A 21791-nucleotide genomic window follows, 5' to 3' on the forward strand; every position below is an offset into this window, starting at 1 on the left:
ATATTCTGGTCTTGAGTTTTTAAATTGTGGTATGGAACTTAACTTATCCTTACTAGTGTTGTACTGATGAGCAGTAAATGCTAATTACTACCCTGTCTCAGTGTAAAGAACAAAAGAACATTACTGCTTTAGCTTTAAAAATTGTTAGTAGGCCAACTTGACATGATTCTGCAAAGCAGACTTTCCATTGCTAGTGAGAAAAATCTTTGCTCATGGGTTGATTTTTTTTTAATTATGATCAAAAATACCAAACAAATTAAATCAAGATATTTTGAAGAAAAATCCATGATCCAGTTGCATAATCTGAAAGAAGATAGCTAATCAGTAGGACAAGCCTGAGTTTTCTCATAGAATAAGATTTGACTATATTAATCTAATTGGACTTGAATTAAATTCTGCTTAATTTCAGATGGAAAAATAAACTCTTGTAGCCAATATGAAATAGAGTAGTAATGTAATGATAAAAAACCTGTTCCCTCCAAAATGCACCAACTTCATTGTAGGTGCCGACAGCAGCTTCATCTCATTCTTGGCAGATTTTTTTTCTCTTAAAAGTATGTAAATAAAACCATGTACATATTATAGATGTGGAAAATTACTATCCAATTGTATGCACTAGGGAGATGTGACTTTTCTTCTCCAGTGTACTTTTTAAAAAAGAAAATAGGATAGAGGACTGTTGATAGATGATAATGGATAAAAAGAGGAATGACCAAAGGTCAGTGGCAAAACAAAGAAACTATAAGCAAAATAGTTAAGGAAAAAAACAAAGCACCCCAGAAAACCTATGGAAAGAGAAAATTGAAATGAAGAAAGGGAGGAGCTAAACCAGACAAGAAGAATGTATCCTAGGGAAAAGTGAAAACAGAAAAAAAAGAATAATTTTGAATTTAAAAAATGAAAGAAATTATGGATTATTTATTTTAGTAGGTGCTGAATTTCAACATTTGCACAATAAATTTTTCATTGAAGCAAATATTAAGGAAAAAAAATATGTCTGAAAAGAGGCTCTGTTCTGAAAATCCATTGCTGTTCCCTGATAAGAAGTTGTTTTGAATTTCAGTCATCATAATTTTCTGCCAAGTATGTGTATTTTTATATAACACTGGGTGGACTTCACATGTTGCCAGAAAGTATAAACTTCCAGTTCAATTGTATTTTAGGTCAAAGGAAATTTCAGTTTCAGATGATGAATTTTCAACAAAAAAGTTAAAAAGAAATCAACAAAAACTTATATTTTTCAATTAGAAAATGTTCTGTTACAGAACACATTTAAAAAACAAAAGTAAACTTTATGTTTAAAAATTGAAGAATTTTAGTGTTATACTCGAATACAGAAAGTAATCGCACACAAGGAAAACTGTGTTATTTTTAAAGTAAGCATTACAGATATTTTCCAGTGATTGGCACTAGGCACAGTGCAATCCTGTCAAATGACTTGGTCTGAAAAAGCAACCTCCCCTTGCAAAATCAATGCGTATTTAAAACTCTTCTTAGGCATAAAGATAAAACGCACGTGAAGCTACACTGCTAAATTTCATACTAGCTGGTGTGGAATTACATAGCTACTTTTAGAACAGCACAATGTCCGTGACCAGCAAATTCACAGCCTCACTATGTAAAAAAACATTACATAGGCATGTAGTGAAAAGGTTTCATATTCAAAAAGTACGTTGTAACACTTCTTACTAGATTTCTTAACCTCACTGTCTGCTGTTGAAACTGTAGCAGAAAGAAAAGCTGCAGTTCTGAAAGAACAACTCTCAATGAGTGAAAGCGGTGCTGACCTCGCTGTTGTGATTCCTGACGTTCAAATGGCCTCATGTTTTGCTTAAACCAAAAACTATTCCTCCGCGACTGAATTTCCTAACAGCTAGCCTTATGTCTGAAAATGGGGAAAACCTATCAATTTTCAGAGCTGTTTCGCAAGGTGTGCTTTGAGGACCTCAAAAGAGCTGCCGTCTGCTTTCATTCCAGAGCTAGGAACAAGCTGGCGGGGCGCGCTCTGCATCTCAGCACCTCATCCCACACGCAGAAGGAGGATGTGAATGCTTTGACACAGAAAATCTATTTGAAATGACAGCAATGAGCAAGCTACCTGGGAAATGATCACCCCCAAACCTTCTTCATCAGTATCTTTTTTTTCCAGGGGAAGAAAAGGGCTCAATACCTGTAGATCAGAGTAAACAGCACTTGGCACTTAAGCTGCCAGCAGCAGTACAGTGTCTTGAGCTGAAAGGAAGTCAATTCCAGAAGATTTCTCAGAGACAGACTAGTTTCTTGAAACCCAGAGGTATGTATGTAAAAGAAGATGCAATTATTCAACACTGCAGGAGAATGAAGGTCCCTGTGGCATTTTTTAGGAACTATTACTGCCTGATAACCAGTGCAGAGAGAGACGTACACCATTATTTAATCGATCTTGACCTGGAAACATGCAACATCGAATCTGTGAGTTTTCCTCTAGACATAAAGCTCTCTGAGGTCTCAGATATGGAGTTGAAGTAGCAAATCTAATGAATTATTATAATTTAGAAAAACATAAAAAACAGTTTCTGTGTACATATTTTTCAGCACATAACAGTTTTGCCCAACTTCACCTGCTTCATTGTGACTTAAAATAAATATGAGCCGGCATTTTTTTCAATGGTCTGGTACACAAATAGACAATTTTGATTTTGTGTTCATTTTTGATAGATACATTAGAAAGGTTGACACATCTTTGCTTTTTATAAAAGCAGAAGTTAGAAAATATTAAATACATAGCCAAAGAGAAGATAATAGCAAGTGTGATAATAAAAAAAAAAAAAAATTATTTTCAGATAACAAATCAAGATGTTACAAATTCATCTTGCTTATTTTTCTTTTATGCAATATGAAAAACTACAATGCTCACCCAAAGTTCCCTTACCTCTTGCAGATCTTATCAGGGCCAAACTGGTTTTAGTTTGCCCCATTCAGTATCTTCTCCCTTCCATTAAGAACACATGGAAACCCTTTTCTCCTAGTGAACACATAAAAATGAGAAGATCTGATTTAATCATCTCCTGGTATATATACCTTAAATGACTGGTTCCTCTTTTTTTTTTTTTTTTTTTTTTCTTTTTTTTTATAAGAAACAGGGTACCTGTTTAGTTGAAACAAACACAGAGGGGTTGGCAAAGAACTACTAAAAATGCCAAAATAAATGCTCAACTTAACATTAGCAGGAAAAGTAAACATAACAGATCAGGACAATAATAAGGTTAAAGCCTACTGAGCTGTATAAGTTTTCAAGTAATGTAAAATTCTGAGTGCTAACAAAGAATTCCCACATATGGTTCAGAATCAAGTTAAGGAATCAGTAAAGAATGCAAGAAAATAAAGGGTCATTTTAAGGATTAATTTAATTCCTCACACAAAATTTTCTATAAATTCAAGCTCATGTTTCATAATCTCTATCTAAAATGTACACAAATAATTAATGTTTGTCATGTTCTTGCAATATCTGTTTACCATTCTGGAGTCAATGAGGTTATGTCAGGGACAAACCAGGTCTTGAAAGTATATCCAATATGTCAGTGCTAGGGTAAATTCCTGGTTTAGAGTATTTATATTAAGCTAAAATGTGTTCCATCACTCATAAACCAGTCTTGACTACACACCCAATTTATCAGTGCTAGGGCAAGTTCTAGGATTACAGCATTAAAGCTAAAATGTACCTCATTGCTCAGACTAGACATATTCTCAAGGCAGAATTCATCCCTCATAGAGCTTCTTCAGCTTCAGTGGGTTTACTGACCGTGAATGAATTTGGCCCAATGCTCTTACTAATGCAAATTTTAATAATCAATTGTCTTTTAAGAGTTAGAGCTGAGAAAGTGACCTGTTATTCTCCCAGACTGATGTTGAATGATGTCACTTAGTCAGGCAGAATCAACTATAGTGCTCATCCAAAATCAGAGTAACTTCTTGGATTAAAATAACTCCAATTAATAGCTCTAATCCAATAACTCTGATTTAAATAGTCTTTCAGATTATTTTCCAGTACTTCATGATGAACTCCAGTTTAAGACATGAAAAATAAAATGTGATTATTACTTTTAATTCCAAATAAATGTAAACATTTATTTTATTGGTATGCTTGTCAAAAGGAACAGTAACAATGAAAAGGCAACCACAATTCAAGCCATGTTCACTTGGGCTCTGCTATTTTCTTAGCAAAGAGCAAGGCAAGCAAACTAATGAATGAGTTACCCCTTAAATAACTGCATTTTCTCAGCTTAAGCAGTATAGCAGTTTTCTAAGTTTAGAAACACAGGTCACCTTCTTGATATGCTTTATATAGCAGAACCAACCTCAACATGGCAGCACCTTTTTTTTTTTAGTTTGTTTTTTTTTCCTCTCCTTTTCAGAACTTTATCAGTGTGACCTAGTAAGTGGCCCCCCAGCCAGATGTAGCATGCAAAGTACTCCCTTACTTGGGTTGTGCTACTTTTTCCTCATGGGTAGGAAGTGTTATTCCAGGAAAAAATGCCTCCCATAACAGCAACCACCACCCTTAACTCATTGAAGACCAGCTCAGAACAGCTTCTTCCCCTTCCTTCCTCTTCTTTCCCTGACTCTAACTCCCAGGCCCCCTCACCCCAAAACCAGCTTTTCTGGTCCCATTCAGCCCAGCCCCGACTCCCATCTCTCCTTCTCCCCTTCCCTACTGTTACCTGCTCAGGAGTCCCGTACCATGCAATTCCCACTTGTGTCATACCAGCCATGGGTATGACATGGGAGTGGTTATTTGGCAACAATAGCTGGAGATGCAGAAATAAAAATAGAGAGGTTGTTGCTCATCTGGGAGAGAAGGTAAAAGACAAAAAGGTGGAGGATGATCCAGCGCTGTTCCAGGAAGCTGGAGAAGGTAGCATACATCTGGATCTAAGCTCCCAGAGCTGCTGAAGTTGAGTCACTCCAAGTCCACTGTGAATATTGATAATATTTTACCTGACTTCCCAGGGAAATAAGAAATGTGATTATTCTGGATTACCCTGCTCATAATATATAAATCTATTTTCCAATTTTATCCAAACTTGGCAAGGGCTAAAAGGTCAGAAATGTTATTTATTTCTTGTAAGAATTGTCAAAGAGAATGGCCAGATACATAAACTCAGCTCATTTCTTGGAGTGGCTAAAGTTTGCATGTTAGCACACAGTTAGATATTAGAGAATCTACTCATAGGAGAGGGATGACATATTCTGGCACTGTGAAAAACTTCAGTCTTATGGTTTGTTGAAGGTCTGTCTTTAATTCTAGTTCTCATAAAAAAAAAACCAAAAAACCACAACCTTTTCCTTTGGATATACAGCTAGTGATTTTGCAAGCAGTAAATAGCTATAATACAGAAAAGATATACCAACATATAATACAGAAAAGATACACCAGCAAAGGCATGTAAGAGCTTGTTCTAGAGCAGGAATTTGGAAGAACCATAGCTACTACATTCAGAGGTGTTAGGCTGCTTCTCCTTCCTCAAAGTGGACAAGAAAAATTGTAAGTTAAATGGAGCCAAGTCCATTTACTAAGAAAGACTGCACTACAAACCTAAACCGGCTATCAATACATTCTCTTTCCAACACCTTAAATTACTATTAGGGACCAATAGAGTCTGCAGTATAAACAATGCCATATACATGACAAGTAATGTGACACTGTTGCGGAGTGACGCACTTCACTCGTAAAAGAGAAACAGCAGGTTCAGAGCGGAGCCCGGCCCGCAGCCCACTGCCATGCAGGAGACCTCAATGGACCCTGGGCTGTCCACTGTTTATAAAGTAAGATAATTGACTTACAGCCATATTTGCATGCCAGTAAGATGTCTGGCTCGCTGTTCTAGACAGCCTTTGGCTACCACGTTGCCATCCATCCCCAAAGTCCAGAGTAAGCTTGGTGCAGCCATCCCAAGCCCCACTGGTGGTTATGGCGTTATGGGAGGGGGAGCACACCGCCACAGACACAACACAACTTTCACGCATAGGTGTTTCATTTGATCCTTTCTGCAGTAAATGTTGAGATTAATGTCCTTGGTTCTGGAAATCTTGCTGCTTTCCCATTTTTGTGTCTAAACAGAATTTCCTGGATCAGTCCTAGCTGCCTGAGTTCAGTAGGAAAAAAAGGATATATAATAATTTCTCTTACTTTATATTAATCACTGTTTGTTAGACATAACATTATTAAGACAGGCTGTTTTTTTTTATTTATTCCACCCACCCACCTCCAAGGTGAATGGAAAGGTAAGTAAAGAACATGAGAGGAGCTAGAATGCACCATGATGACAGAGAAAGGAAAACCCAGTATATTTCTGGGAGAGTTCAGTGGGTGTGGAAAAACTATATGACAGGAGGCAAACCTTACATGTTCAGAACTTAGGGGCATAACTCAAGGATATTTTTTTCTTATAAACTATGATTATGTTTATTTAATTTTCATTCATACCATAAGTACACAGAATGTGTCATAGTAGATAAGAATATTTCAAGAATGCAAGCTTGAAGATAATTAAAGGTATATCTTGAAGCCACAAATATCAGAAATTGAGTTCCCATGGATTTCTCCAAAAGTAGGACTGGAGATGCATAACAAACAAGCTTTGTTTGCAGTGAATAAGTAAATAGTTGTAAATAAAGCTCAAGACACTGTAATTGTTTTGATGTATGAAAGGAGGGAGCAAAATAACGTAAGAATCAAAATATGGCTGAGGAGATTTAATGAGAGGCTTCCTAGTCATCTAAGGAACTATTATGTAAAGGCAGGGATAAGTCAGTGAAGAATCACAGACTCATTTATAGATTGTTTATAAGAAATCAAGTCTGGAACAAAAGGAAAAGGAAAAAAATAGAAACAAAACAAATAAAACAGGAATGCTAATTGGGGAAAGTCAAAGAGGTGTGTAGGCAGAGAATATTTTTTATTTGGCAGATTATCTAGCTTTTTGGTTTACAAATCTGTGAGCTCACAAGTCCAAAGTTGAAATGAAGCAACAAACTACAACCTGGATGCAACCTGGAGAAATTTCTCTGGGTTTTAAGTTAGTTCTGTCAATCAATCCAGCATTATAAGTGGGTTACTCAGATAACCTACTACACTGTGATTAATAAAACACATTATGTCTTCCCATCCAACTTATTTCTCATATCCTAGACCTTGAGAACCAGGATAACTGTACTGGGTCTAACTGAGATGGAGTTAACTTTCCTTGGAGAAGCCCATATGGTGCTGTGCTTTGCATTTGTGGCTAGATCGGTGTTGATAACACACCAGTGTTGTGGTTATTGCTGAGCAGTGCTTGGACAGCATCCAGGCTGTCTCTCCAACCCCCACCCCCGCCAAAGACCCTTAGGCTGGGGGTGGGCAAGAGGTTGGGATAGGACACAGCCAGGACAGCTGACCCCAACTGACCAAAGAGATATCCCGTACCATATGACGTCGTCCTCAGCAATAGAAGCTGAAGGACAGGAGGAAGATGCGGGGCCGTTTGTAGTTATGGCATTTGTCTTCCCACACAACCGCTACGCTAAGGCCCTGCTTTCCAAGAAGTGGCTGGACATCTGCTTGCCAGTGGGAAGTAGCTTTTGCTTTGCTTCTGCATGCGGCTTTTTCTTTTCTAATTAAACTGCCTGTATCTCAACCCACAAGTTTTTTCCATCTTATTTTCTCCCACTGCCCTGTTGAGGAGGGGGAGTGAGAGAACAATTGGGTGGGGGTCTGGCAGGCAGCCAGCCAAGGCCAACCCACCACCACAACATTCCCACTCTGAGTCGTGGAGAGAATAAAATAGGCGTATATAACAAGAAAATAAATACTGACCAGCAACTATTTTAATTAAGAAGTAAGAAAAGGATCAAAAGTATTACTTGAAAATGCCTGAGAAAGTCTGTGACATAAATTAAACCATGAAGTACAAAAGTATATGTACAGCAAGTTAGGGGAGATGAAGAAATATTTGCAAAACCTGAATAGACAAAAATATATTCTAGAAAACAGACGGAATTAGAGTAATTAATGTACCACCAAGAATTACTGTCGATGACTATAAATTAAAGGAATATCGAAATGAAAGACAGACATAATAAGTAAATCAGTAAAAGAAAATTACTGTTTCTGGTAAAAATTACATAAAACAAGAATTGTTCAGGGTCAGTAAAAAATGTAAGAACTACTTTATTAAGTGCTTGTTTGTTAAAAATTTAAGTAATATAGTAACATATAATTACACTCCATTTTGAGAATCCCTTTCCTGCAGGAGTTTCAGAGTTATTTATTAGAAATAAAACTGTTCCACTATAGTAAAAAAAGAAACTACTGGCTACAGCGAAAGTTTACAATTATCACCACTTTGCATTAAAGGTGGCATTTCTGCTCATGATTTGATGTTCAATGAGATGCAGTCATGAAAACAGTATATATCAACAATAACTGATTTGGGTTTTCCCCCCCCAAAATCACTATCATGATATTTTCCTCTATATTTTGCAAAGTACTAGAGATGATGATACTTACAAATATGTACAGTGAAATGAAAATCACTTGTAAAAAGAAAAGGACTCCTTATAAAAACTCATGAGATTCAATGTTTGTGAATTAACGTGGAAGCCAGCAGCTAACATTTTATCCAGCTGGAAAACTCTGGGAGCAAAAGGAGTATAGTCATCATTCTTCATTTTAAGTTATATATATAACCTCAGGGTAACAAGCAGGGATTACTGCTTGCCTGAGGAAAAAAACCCAAACAACCAACATGTTAAATGCTATCTAACCAATCACAAGACAGTACTGAAAATATCACTGCAAGCTGGAGAAGTTGTGGTTCTAGCTGTGGAATTTTAAGGCGGGGGGGGGGGGTGGGGAAGCAAGTTCTTGTCCCGTTTTGTAAGAGCATCAGGAGAAGTAGAAATAAAGCCCCAGAAGTGTAAGTTAGTACACACAAGGAATTTGATTTCCACAGAAAGATATGAGAAATTGAGTCTAAAAAAATCTTAGTGGAAAATGACAAGAGAAGAGGGAAACTGTATTGTCAAAGAATTCAGAGTTATTAAGTACAACTGATTTTTTTCTTTTTGCCTGTATAGCCTCCAATGAAAACCACTTAAAGAAGGAAAGGTTTTAAAAAAAAAATAAATAAAAAAAGCCTTCAGCCTTATTAAAACGTTTCCATTCAAAATATTCAACATTTACAGAAAAGGTGAAACTTTCTCTGTTGCCATTAAGGCAATATGTAAATAAACCAGTTTAAATTTAGTCTCACTTTCTAATGTATGGTAATTTGCATGAAATAACTTGGAAAGCAGTGTACTCTGAAGTCTTCTCAATAAGATAGTCAGAAGTCTTCTCAATAAGATAGAAGCAAATTTTCACTTTGAAATGGAAGCATTACAAGTGAATAAAAGGATTGCAATTTCTCAGCCCTGCCGCTCTCATCCACGAAGTGCAGTGTGTATGTCTACACATATGTATATATGTATGTATATATTACTGTCTCTGGAAGGTTTTGTATCACATTCAATATTTTTCTGGGCATATAAACATGAAGGTGGGTGGTTTTTTGGCTTTGACTTTGGCTTTCCGTGGAAGCTCTTCCCTTTCTGGTTTAGACTTATTTAGGTAAATTATTAAAGGGAATTATCAACTCAAAACCACTGCAATGCACCTAACTGGATACTAGGGCTATTGTGTCTGGAAGCTTTAATGGACTTCTGACTTAATGCACTGAATCTAGCAAACCACTGAACACAAGTGAACCACCAACATTGCCATTCTCAGTGACACCAATCAAAAGTACTTAATCTCAACAGAATCTTCCATGATTTTAAAAAATAATACATAACTGTAGATACAACAGGTTTTAGGTACACAACTGTTGTATTAAAAGCACATTATTCTTATTACATATAAAACTGCAAACAAAAATATGATAAAAGGTATTATACCCCCTATATTATATCCTATATCCTTTGTAATGTATTTCTATACCTGGAAAGATGTACTGTGGATAAAGACAGCGAGTTTTCAGCAGAGCTCCAAGGGTTAATTTCCTACAAGATTTATTAACAGAGCCATTAAAACATTTTTAAAAATAAAACACTTTTTTTTCCCCTGCTGAAGTAAATTGTTCAAACTAAGGTGTTTCTTCAAGGTCACAGAAGTAAGAGCTTGCTTTTTTTGTGCCTTCATATATCTAAAGAGAAAACTCTAAGAAATTCCCTAAAGGAAATAATTACTTTGATAAACAACCTTTATTGAATATAGTCAGAGGAGTATTTCTTCAGGGTACATTGCATGTGAGGTATATTTCAATGGAATTAATTAAAGTCCTGTTCAAACCACCTTTCTTTATTTTCTAACCAAGTCATTTGCTGTCCAGCAGAAAATCAAATTGAGTGTAAAACAGAATCAATTTGTCTGACAGTGAAATCATGAAAACTCATAATTAATTGAGAAACTTTTTATTTATCTTAAGTAAAGGACACCATGGGCATGATGTATTAAATTGGATAGGTAGAACACTTCCGGAAACCTTGGCTCATAGTTGAGCTAAATCATAATGAAAATGTTTTTTTAATACCTTTGGACACTGTTCAGAAATATTTGTGCCTTTTCTTAGCATCCAGGGATAGACTTGTCACCACTTTTAGGCACAGAGAGTCAGATCTGTGTGCCCACATTAGATGTAGCTTAACTACAAGCACTTGAAGGCCACCACCATGGTAGACAAGACAATTCACATAATTCTGTGAAGAAACTGTCTCTGAATAATGGAGCTTTTCCAGCCTGGGCAGCTTGGGACTTCATAGTCAGTGTAGTTCACTGTATGTGTGTGTATATACATGTATATATGTCCATATGTATATATATGTATATATGTGATATAGAATTTTAATTTAAATTAATATAAATGTAATTTTAATTCATGTAGACAGATATTAACAAAATATTAAGCATTATTTAAATATAACTATGTATTTTTAATTTAAATATAGGCAAACTGAGGATGAGATATAGTGATTAATATAGCAATTAATAGATTTTTTTTTGTAATTTTAAAGACAGTCATTTCAAAATAGAGAAACTATTGACCTCCCTAAACATGTTGAAAGAATAAATTATTTTGACATCCAATGTAGTTTGTATGTATTAACATTGTATATAAATACAGTCAATTGTATATAAGTGTGTGTACTAACATTGTATATAAGTATAGTCAATACACGAACAAATCCTTACAAATGCTTTCCTGAAAATAGGGTATTAACAAATGTGGACCAAATCTGGCTGCATCATAGCAGTCTTACTGTGATTTGGTTTGTGCAGACATGAAACCAATATGACAGTCTCATACTATTTGAGATTTTCCTCTTGTGCATCAGAAATCAGGAATGATTGGCTAAAAGACTTTTTGATCTGTGCCTAGAAGACAGGATATGCATAGTTAACACTTGCAGTTAAATTGTAAAGGTAAGTAAATACTAAAAATCACAGTGGTAAGAAAGAGAAGAAAAAAGTTTTCAAGAAATGAAAAATGTGCTGTATAAAAAACTTTCAGTGAAAACTGTTACAGTCTTGAGACTAAACACTAAACCCCACTTTGCTAAAGTAAGAAGTAGGACTGAAATAAATCTTGATCACTTTTGTTGTGTTGTGCAACAAATGCTCTAATCTAGTGCTCTAAAGTTTTTGTTAGTTGTATGCAGAAATTATTTCCCCTTCTCACATGAAAGCATTTGATATCTAGTTTTGGAAAATGTTTCTAGTCTCTGAATTGCAGGATTTTGGCCAGGGTTTGAAGCAAGCTGATGAGGAAGGAATATTGGTGTGGCCAGTCATGATAAAAATGTGTTGCTCTTCTGGTTACCATATCTCATTTGCATATTTAAGGTCAAAAAGCTGAGCCAGATGTGGGATAAGGAAGGAATTTCCCCCAGTTTAAGTTGTGAATGCCCCCATTTTTTCCTCTGGAGCATGACATTGACCTTTCTTGTAAGAGAGTTTGTATTTCCCCAAGGGTCTTCTAACAAGGAGATGAAGGCCTTTCCCACAATATGTAAATAATTAATAGGTATTAAAGCTTGGACAAGAAATTTAGAATCAAGAAAGAATCCCTTTGTGACAATAACATATTTTGTCATTTTTTGTCTTGGGGAATTCTGCCAAAATTTAGCTAATTTAAATGCCTTTGAAAAATCCCTGTTTATCAGATGTGCTGAGAATTGACATTTTACATTTCAGCAACTGTAACCTCTTAAGAGTTACATATTTCACTCCTGGTAGAAAAAGAGAATGGGATCTATTCAGGGCTTCTAGGGCTGTTTCAAACATGTGGATTATAAACAGGGAGCTTGTATTGTGGAGGGAGAGAGCTGCTGAAGGAATGAATCTGTTTCATTATCACAGGATAAGGAGACTGGGCAGGATATAGAAGACAAATTGAATAAGGAGCCTCAGGAAGGATATGGGAACCATGGGGCAATATTGGCAAGCTTTACGGGGCAAAAGGGGTAAGAGGGACAGGTAAATACAGTGTGGACTTTGGGAAAAGAAACAAGGACATGAAAGATATGAGAAAATCCTGGTTGCCAGAGAACACAGGCTGGGAACGGGAATGCCATTCCAGCATGGTAAAATGGTGTTTTCAAACAATCCTGAGATGAACAGCCTGAAGTCAGAAGTGTTCAGAGTCAGCTTGGATGGGTCTTTGAGTAACCTGGTCTAGGGTAAGGTGTCTCTGCCCATGGCAGGGGGGTTGGACTAGATGATCTTTAAAGGTCCCTTCCAACCCAAACCATTCTGTGGTTCTATGATTCTATGAAGTAAGGGGTCTAGAACCACTGAGATATGAAGAATGGGCAGGGTGAGAGAAACTAAGAGGAAACACAGCTAGACAGCATCAGCCTGGAGAAGACTGACAGGGGAAAAAAATGTCAGCGAAGATGGTTTCTGCTTTTTTAAAAGTAAAATCCATAGTTCTGAGTCTGGTCCTTTTTTGTGTATAATAGGAAACTCACTAACACATGTACCTCAGGAATGTGTGTTGGATGTCATTAGTTCTTATCACATCATTCATTGGATATAGTACGGAGTTGTGTGATATTGTTTAATCCATTAGCTTCAAGGATCTAGAAGATCTAGAGACTGTGGTGATAGTTTTGAGAACTTAAATGATAGAATTTCAGTCTTTTATTTTTTAAAATTTTTCCCTAGCTAGGGGAATTACAGCCACAGAAGCATGTACAACTGCATTTACATCTGTTAAAAATATTTGTAAAGACGAACATTTTTAAGGTTAAAACATTAAGCACTTGAAAGTCAGAAAATGTCTGACTGAGTTGCCTATGCTTCGTATGACCTGACCACCCTTCCACCTTTTTGGTAGTATGGTTTTCAATTAATCACAGTGACAGACCCAGCTCTTGTGCTTTCAAAGAAAGCTTGGGAGATATAAAAAATAAAAGCAACTATAACCTCAGTTCCATAGCACGTACACTGTATAACAAAAACATTAAAGTTAGTGCTATATAGAGCAACACAAAATACTACAGTTGAAACAAGGGAGAAGAATTACAGATGTACAAAATGCAGTTCTTTTTATTAACCATGCACAACAGTCAGTAAACTCTCTCTCCTCTGCAATGCTGCTACCAGCTAGGCATACCTGACTCCAGTATGAGAACAGCTACCACAGCTTGGAGGGCAAGGAAAGTGGCTACGGTGGTAATGACAGAGGTTGCATTCAGACTTTAGTGCTAATTGAGGGCTGTGTTCAGTAATGGATTTGCAGTATTTCCATACCCAGAGCTTTTGTTTCATTAAGACAGCCAGAGTATAAACCTTTTGTAACCTGATGACAGAAAAATGTTGGCTCTCATTTCAAGAAAATGCTTAATCATGCACTAATTTTGAGTATGTGGTAGAGTTCTCTGAATTAAAATGCCTGCCCTGTGGAACTGAGTCTTAATAAAAGGACAACTGAGAATGGAGGTACTTTTCCACACATTTCAAGGGCAATCGGACAACACACATAGGTTATATTTTCCTGGTTTCAGCTGGGATAGAGTTAACTGTCTTCCTAGTAGCTGGTACAGTGCTATGTTTTGAGTTCAGTAAGAGAAGAATGTTGATAACACTGATGTTTTCAGTTGTTGCTCAGTAGTGTTTAGACTAAAGTCAAGGATTTTTCAGCTTCTCATCCCCAGCCAGCAAGAAAGCTGGAGGGGCACAAGAAGTTGGCACAGGACACAGCCAGGGCACCTGACCCAAACTGGCCAACGGGGTATTCCATACCATGTGACATCATGCCCAGTATATAAACTGGGGGGAGTGGGGGCAGGGGGATCACCGCTTGGGGACTAACTGGGTGTCAATCGGCTGGGTGGTAAGCTATTGCACTGTGCATCATTTGTACATTCCAATCCTTTTATTATTACTGTTGTCATTTTATTAGTGTTATCATTATCATTATTAGTTTCTTCTTTTCTGTTCTATTAAACCGTTCTTATCTCAACCCAGGAGTTTTACTTCTTTTTCCTGATTTTGTCCCCCATCCCACTGGATGGGGGGGAGTGAGTGAGCGGCTGCGTGGTGCTTAGTTGCTGGCTGGGGTTAAACCACGACATATATATATATAGGCAGTCTTGACAATCATTCAAAGTAATAACATTTACCAACACTTTCACACACAAAAAATATTTCTCCATTCCTTACTTGTAGTGGAATTAACCTCTTTTCATTTTAGACGTATAAAACCTAGGCATTTCATGCACATGATTCAAAAATACCTTTCTAGTCAGCAGAGTAAGATACCTCCAGCAAGAAACTGATCTGAAAAAATGTATAAATGACATCTTTATCCCTCTGGTGATGAAAAAGGAGCCCAGATGTTTGGCCTTGATAAGACACCTAGACACCAGATGGCTAAAATGGGGTGACATGAACCCCATCTTTGATGTCCAATAAGAAACAGTCACCAAGGGTGGACTTATATTCTACATATAGAATCTGTAAGCTGACATCAAATCTGTCAAGTCTAGACCTGTAAATCTGGCACATTGATGATCAGATTGTCTGGCATAAATTCAGTTCAGCTCAAGATTATAAACAGGGTATGCAGGATCACACAACCCTGAATTTTTACCTAATAAACACTATTTGCGTGGTAAGACTTGCTGTCTGACTGATAGTGAAATACAGATAAAATAATCCCAATTGCTGCAAGAGTTACTGACTTTGGTCAACACATGCAGTGATATGTGGGTTTGCAATTCCTCCTGGTCACAGCTCAGTGATTTGTAGCACTGCACATAGCAACATGCTGAAAGTCTGTCCACCTCTCCCTTCAGTTTTGTTGAATCACAGAGAAATATACACAAGGTATATAGCTGTCTACAAAAAATGGTTTCAGCTCCTTGCAGCTTCCCTACTTGTTATCTTTTTTCTTCATTTCTTTTATTTTCTACACTACCTCATTATTGCATCAGTGTGGCTCCCTGCCACCGCCGAGCCATACGTTAACCTTTAGAAGAACCTGATAGTTACTGCTTTGGTTGCATGAAGCTAATATCAGCGGACAATAGCACTGAAGAAACTGTGAAAATGGCTCCCTAACTAGAACCCAAAGTGAGCAGAGGGAGAACAGGGGCATTTACAGGTAAAAATTGGTAGTATAGAACTGCATGGGGGTGTGTGTGTGGTTTTTTTGTGTTTGTTACATAGCTATGAGGGGGAAAAAAAAGGAAATATATATGCCTACCATATAAATAAATCAGTCACTGAAGACAGTGGCACATAGATGGTCTGAAACACCCAGATGTTCAAATCAGCCCTTTCTGCATGTTGTGTTTCTTGTAATAACTTGAGTTCATCAGTCATAATTAAGTTTCGGCATCTTTTATGTGAGTAGCACCGTGAAACACACAAAGAAGGAAGACTTAATTCAAGTCATCAGGTATGTGTTTAATATAGCTTTTAGATTTATTGCACTTATTCTCTCACTTTGCCACTAAATGGCTATTAGAAAAAGAACAGAGTAAACACCTGTATTCACAGAAAAGCAAACAAAAACAACAAAAGTGTATATGTGTGGATATAAATACCTAATCATATTTATAACCCCTAGTTTATTAGACAGGATTGAATAAACATGCTGCATGAAGTGCTTTGTAATTTTGGATTAGTTTTCATAAGTCAGGACTGACATATCAAACACTGTATACAGAACTGTGAAGGCATAGTAGCTTCTATTTAAAACAGTTAATAACCTCAGTTTAATATGAGAACTAACAGACAACATACAAAGTAAGGAGGAAAGTAGCATGGGATAATTGTTGTGGTAATAGCCACAGAGAGACAGAAAGAGTGGTTATCATCTACTACTACCCAGAAACCTATCCAGAAGACCTCATTCTTTCAAAAAATTTAGTTCAATATTGCCAGTCATGGGAGATGGAAAACATTAGTTTAGCATGGTAGCTTTACACTAGCAAATATAAAAATCTTAAGAATATACACATATACCTGGTTGCATTTCTGAATCTGTTACTTCTTGGGTATCTGAAAGAAATGTTGGAAGTCCAAAGCCATTTCCCCTGAAATACCCATATTCAGTGAAGTTTCCTAATGGATTTCTCCTATCATTTTTTTTTTTTTTAATTTACCTGAGTTTACCTCTCCATAAAGCAATAATCTAAATTTCTTTTGATATGCAACTCTATAAATTCATTCAAGAATCCAGAAGATATCTATGGATGATCTTGTGAAGAAAAAGTCTTTTTTTCTGTAAACTTCTCTGAAGATAGTTTGCTTTAATTCTCTTTTGAATTATATGGAATTTTATGTTAAAAGATGTTCTTGGAGCTGCTTAGATGTTACAGCTCTCTGAAAAAAATGGAGTTTACTATCATAATTCTCTGAAACCCAGAAGTTTGGGACTGGGCAACAAAGGTTGATAATTTCATGTTAATATAGAAAAGTGAAAATAACAACCTGAATATAAAAATTTCTAATAGCATATAGACAATTAGTATGTCTAATCTAATTTATTTTGTACTCCTTACTCTTTGGTTTAAACAAATAAATTTATATCCTTGTAATTCTGAAAGTCAGAGGCAAATGAGAAGACACTCATTTATCTTCTGTCGTTGTTTATCATAGTTATTTTTCTTTTAATACTATCAGTGCTTCATAGTTAATTGTCAATAGATTGTTGTTCTTAGCCTTTATTGGACTATTGTTATCCAAATTAGGAAGAGAATATTATGGTGAAGACCCTCCATTTCGGGAGACTGCAAAGTCATGAACTTTCAGGTCCTGATTGCAGTTCAAGCTTTCCATTTTCTGCCTTAAATAAATCTGAAATTGGAATTGTCTTATGGTTGATGTACATTTGCAGCAGTCAAACCCCTCCAGCAGTTTTGATCCACCCACAAAATTTACATAAAACATGAGAAAAGGTCAACTGTCTTTTCTGCGGTCCAGCTATCCACTTTCAAAAACCACTTCTGTGCTACAAAAAAATTACTTGTTATGTCTTTTGTGTCCAGTTCTTTCCTGGTCCTTATATTCAAGGAACTGTTCCCAAAAGTAAAGGAAAGGCTACACATTTGTCATCTGAGATATACTGTTGTACTGTATCTCCCTAAAAGTATGTAATTAACAGTAAGAAACTGTCATAAGAGTAAGTACATGAGTCAGGATAATTCATCATAAAAAAAAAAAAAAAAAATTGTTCTGAAGAAAATCTGATTTTACTAAACTTATCCTGTGTCTTTTATTTTTTATCTGCGTAAAACTGTATGAAATTGCTAATGAGACTGCAGAACTGGTTATCAATCAGCCTGCCCACAGCAATTATATTGCTGTCACCTGGGGTGCACACTTTTGACAGGTGTCTTCACTTCATTCTTTTTGACGGCTGTATTTTAAACTTGCATTTAGTTTGTTTGACATTTGAGTATTCTCCCAGTGCAAGAGGTGTTGAAAAATGGTGCATATGATCAAACAGTTTAGGGAGTCATTATAAAACTCAGATATGCATTTATTAAATTTGAAGAGAATGTGGTATTGGAGGCTTACAGTGTTGAAGTATCTAATCAATAGAAGAGGACAGACACTAGGTAAAATGTGATAACAATATAAAAAACTCTAATCTTGGTAGTTTAAAAGAACAATGCTGTACAAAACATCTAAATTAGAAGGAAAATACTGTACACAGATTCTTATTTCCACAACAGATTGTATTTTACATTAAACATTAAAAATAATCCAAAAGTTTCCATTGCAACCCTCTATAATTTATTAAGCAAACTCCATCCCAATTGACTGGGGTGCCTTTGCAGCTCTGTAGCATCATCATCATCCAGATGATACAGGTAATAGGTTCTAATGAGGCAGAGAAGCAGGGAAACTTATTATTTTTCCTAAGAAACCAAAGCAACTGTCTAACGAGTAATTTAGACAAAGGATAGCTCACCATCAAGGAGGAATTCTTAGTACAGCTACATTTTAAGAGAAAACTGAGTGCATTTTTTTTCTCACATTTCCTTAACCAACAATACTAAACCTAAGAACAACACAGACTTATTGATAAATACAACAGAATATATAATACATGTGTGAGTTTTTAAAATCAGAACAAGTCAAGGGAAAGGTATTTTAGTGTCTCAGAGTATGAGCATTGAGTGCTCTGTTAGGAAAGTAGCTCGCATCCATCCACTTCAGAGAAAAAAACAAATACAGGTCACTTGCTTTTTTTTTAAGATTCTTGAAAATCGTTAGCAATTTAAAACACTGAAACTGATTATGCAATATGCCTTAATGAAACCATGAAACTTATCACCATTGGCTAATTGTATTTATAGAGTTTGAATTGATGGGGCAGGATTCGTTAAATGAGACAGAACAGTCATAGTAGCTGACTTTTATGAATGTTGTTATAGAATCATAGAATCATTAGGTTGGAAAAGACCTTTAAGATCATCCAGTCCACCACTAAACCATGTCCCTAAGCACCACATCTACATGTCTTTTTAATATCTCCAGGGATGGTGACTCAACCACTTCCTTGGGCAGCCTGTTCCAGTGTTTGACAACCCTTTCGGTGAAAAAGTTTTCTTAATATCCAGTCTAAACCTCCTCCAGCACAACCTGAGGCCATTTCCTCTCGTCCTATCTCCAGCCACCTGAGAGAAGGGACCAGCGCCCACCTCGCTACAACCCCCCTTCAGGTACTTGTAGAGAGTGATAAGGTCTCCCCTCAGCCTCCTTTTCTCCAGGCTAAACAACCCCAGTTCCCTCAGCTGCTCCTCTTAAGACTTGTGCTCCAGGTTCCTCACCAACTTGGTTGCCCTTCTTCAGACGTGCTTCAGCACCTCAGTGTCTTTCCTGTAGTGAGGGGCCCAAAACTGAACACAGGACTCGAGGTGCGGCCTCACCAGTGCAGAGAACAGGGGGATGATCACTGACCTAGTCCTGCTGACCACACTATTTCTGATACAAGCCAGGATGCCATCGGCCTTCTTGGCCACTGTGAGGGACCAAAAGCATTAACGCCTCAAATCTGGCATTTGCCCAACCAGGCAGAATCCGGGGAGAGGTCACTCAGCAGCGACAGAGTGCCGGGGCCAGTGAAATCATCCTTTTGTCTCTGTTTTCTCCCTCTTTTCCCCCGTAACGCCCACACCTCGCCCCTCTAGAGACCCTGGGACGGGGAGCGGGTCCAGCCGCCCCTGGGCTCCTCTCTGAGAAGGAGTCTGGAAGGCGGGGGGCTCCGCTCTGAACCTCCTGACACGGCGGGAGGGATCTCCGGAGCTTCTCCCCTCAGCTGGTCCCCAGATAAGCAGGGCTCGCGGGGCCTGCTGGGTGACCCGCGGGTAGCGCGCGTGACGCAGTTCACTGAGGTAGTTTCCTGCCAACTCCTCTTGTGAGCGACTAAAAGTTGAGTTTTGTGAGTTAAAGGATCCCTGGTGTCGTTTCACCTTAACCCTGACCTGGGAATCTGCAAACCTGGGTCATCATCCTGAGAAATGGGGACGTGACAGCCACCTGGGCACATTGCTGGCTCACACTCACCTGGCTACAGCAACATGGTGACTTGGATGCAGGTTCTGGAAGTTCTAAGAGTCTAAGTGAAGAAAACTGAGAGTGTCTCAGGGAAAGAACTGTTGCTTGTTTCACTAAATATTTGCTACTGGCTACTATTGTCTGTTGAACTGGATAGACTTGGGCTGATCAAGGTGGGAAGAAGTTGTTTTGTTTTCAAGTGTAGCTTTTCTCTGATACAAACCACCCTTAGTCTTTCTGACACAGATACACAGTAGGCACTTGCTAACTATCCTATAGTGTAGAGGACTGGGCAGCTTGGAGCAGGCAATGGGTAATGAAAGTAGGTAACTTGGAATCTTCCTCATGGTACATCCATGAAGTTGAATCTTATTAGGATTATCAAAGTTATGGTTAAAAGAAGTCAAATATTATCTTGGAAAAACATAAGCAAAAAGAAATTAGAAAATCATGCAAACCTCTTGTCCAACTCCTCTTACAAATATGAGGATAATTACTTACTTTAGAAGAGTACAAAGTCTGGGCAGCTAAATTTTTTTAAAAAACTTTCTAGAATCTCATGATTTTCAAATTTTGTTGTATTGAGACAAAGGTTCTTCTGCAGAAAACTGGCAATCTGAAAGCCTTTATGCCAAATTTAGTAGGATTGTGGGAAAAAAAAGACAGTTAAGGTTTAATGGATTAGCATAATATTAGACACTTGATATTAGTGTTAACATTAATATTGTTAATGAAACTGGCCTACTACTGAAAAATATGCATATGCCTATGTTTTGAGACAAATGTTACTATTATAACAGTGTTCATTTAGTTCTGTATTTACTTTTTAAGTCCATAGCTAAACAGGGAAGACTGGGCTAATAATTTTTTTTCCCCTTTTTTGTTTTTTTTTTTCCCTTCATCTCCTCCGTTATTTTAATGAGAAGTACTTCAAATTAACATAGAATATTCTAACCATAGTGTATTTTGCTATGGGAGGTTAATGTTAGGAGAACATTCTGTCTTGCACAGTTAAGAAAATGTCACTTGGCATGAGACATTAGAAAATTTTCATCAACAGTCTAAAGAAAAGGGCCACCGCATGTTGGTGATGGATTGCTCTTCCAATGCCAGGCAGAGTTCATTAGTTCTTGTGCCTTCAGGGCCTCATTCCAGGTTTGAGCTCTCACGTGACAATACAAATTAGGGATACACGAGGTTGTAATGACATATTCAGTCCTTGCTGTGCACAATAGCCATGCATCTGCATCAAGTGGCAGAACGTTTGTCAGTTTGAGGAGGCTTTATGACGCACAGAAGGCATCCTGCAGCTAAGTCATTTGGCTGAACTGACAGCTACTGGTGACTGTATTACTCTAATGCATGTTTGATCCTTCCAAACACAGTCTCCCATTAAGATACAAGGCATTTTTAATTTTTCATCCAAGTGTTTATTAAATATACTTGGCCAAGTTCAGTGATGATTTACCTGTGCCTTTGCTGCTGCAGTTTGTTTCTTTGTTGTGTTTCTTCTTGTTTATGGTTTGTTGTTTCTTTTTTCGTTGTTTTTTTTTTTTTCTTCTTGGATTAATTTGTGCTGTAAGAGAGTCCAGCTGTTTTTGTAGTTTCACTTAGGGAAAAAAAAAGACACTTGGAGGTTTAATGATATGTAATATTCCTGCCTTTGTTGTGCTTTTCAAGGTTTATGTATATGTTTATTTTTAAGGATTGATTG

This window comes from Buteo buteo, chromosome 3 (genome assembly GCF_964188355.1).
Source record: "Buteo buteo chromosome 3, bButBut1.hap1.1, whole genome shotgun sequence".
Lineage (NCBI taxonomy): Eukaryota > Metazoa > Chordata > Aves > Accipitriformes > Accipitridae > Buteo > Buteo buteo.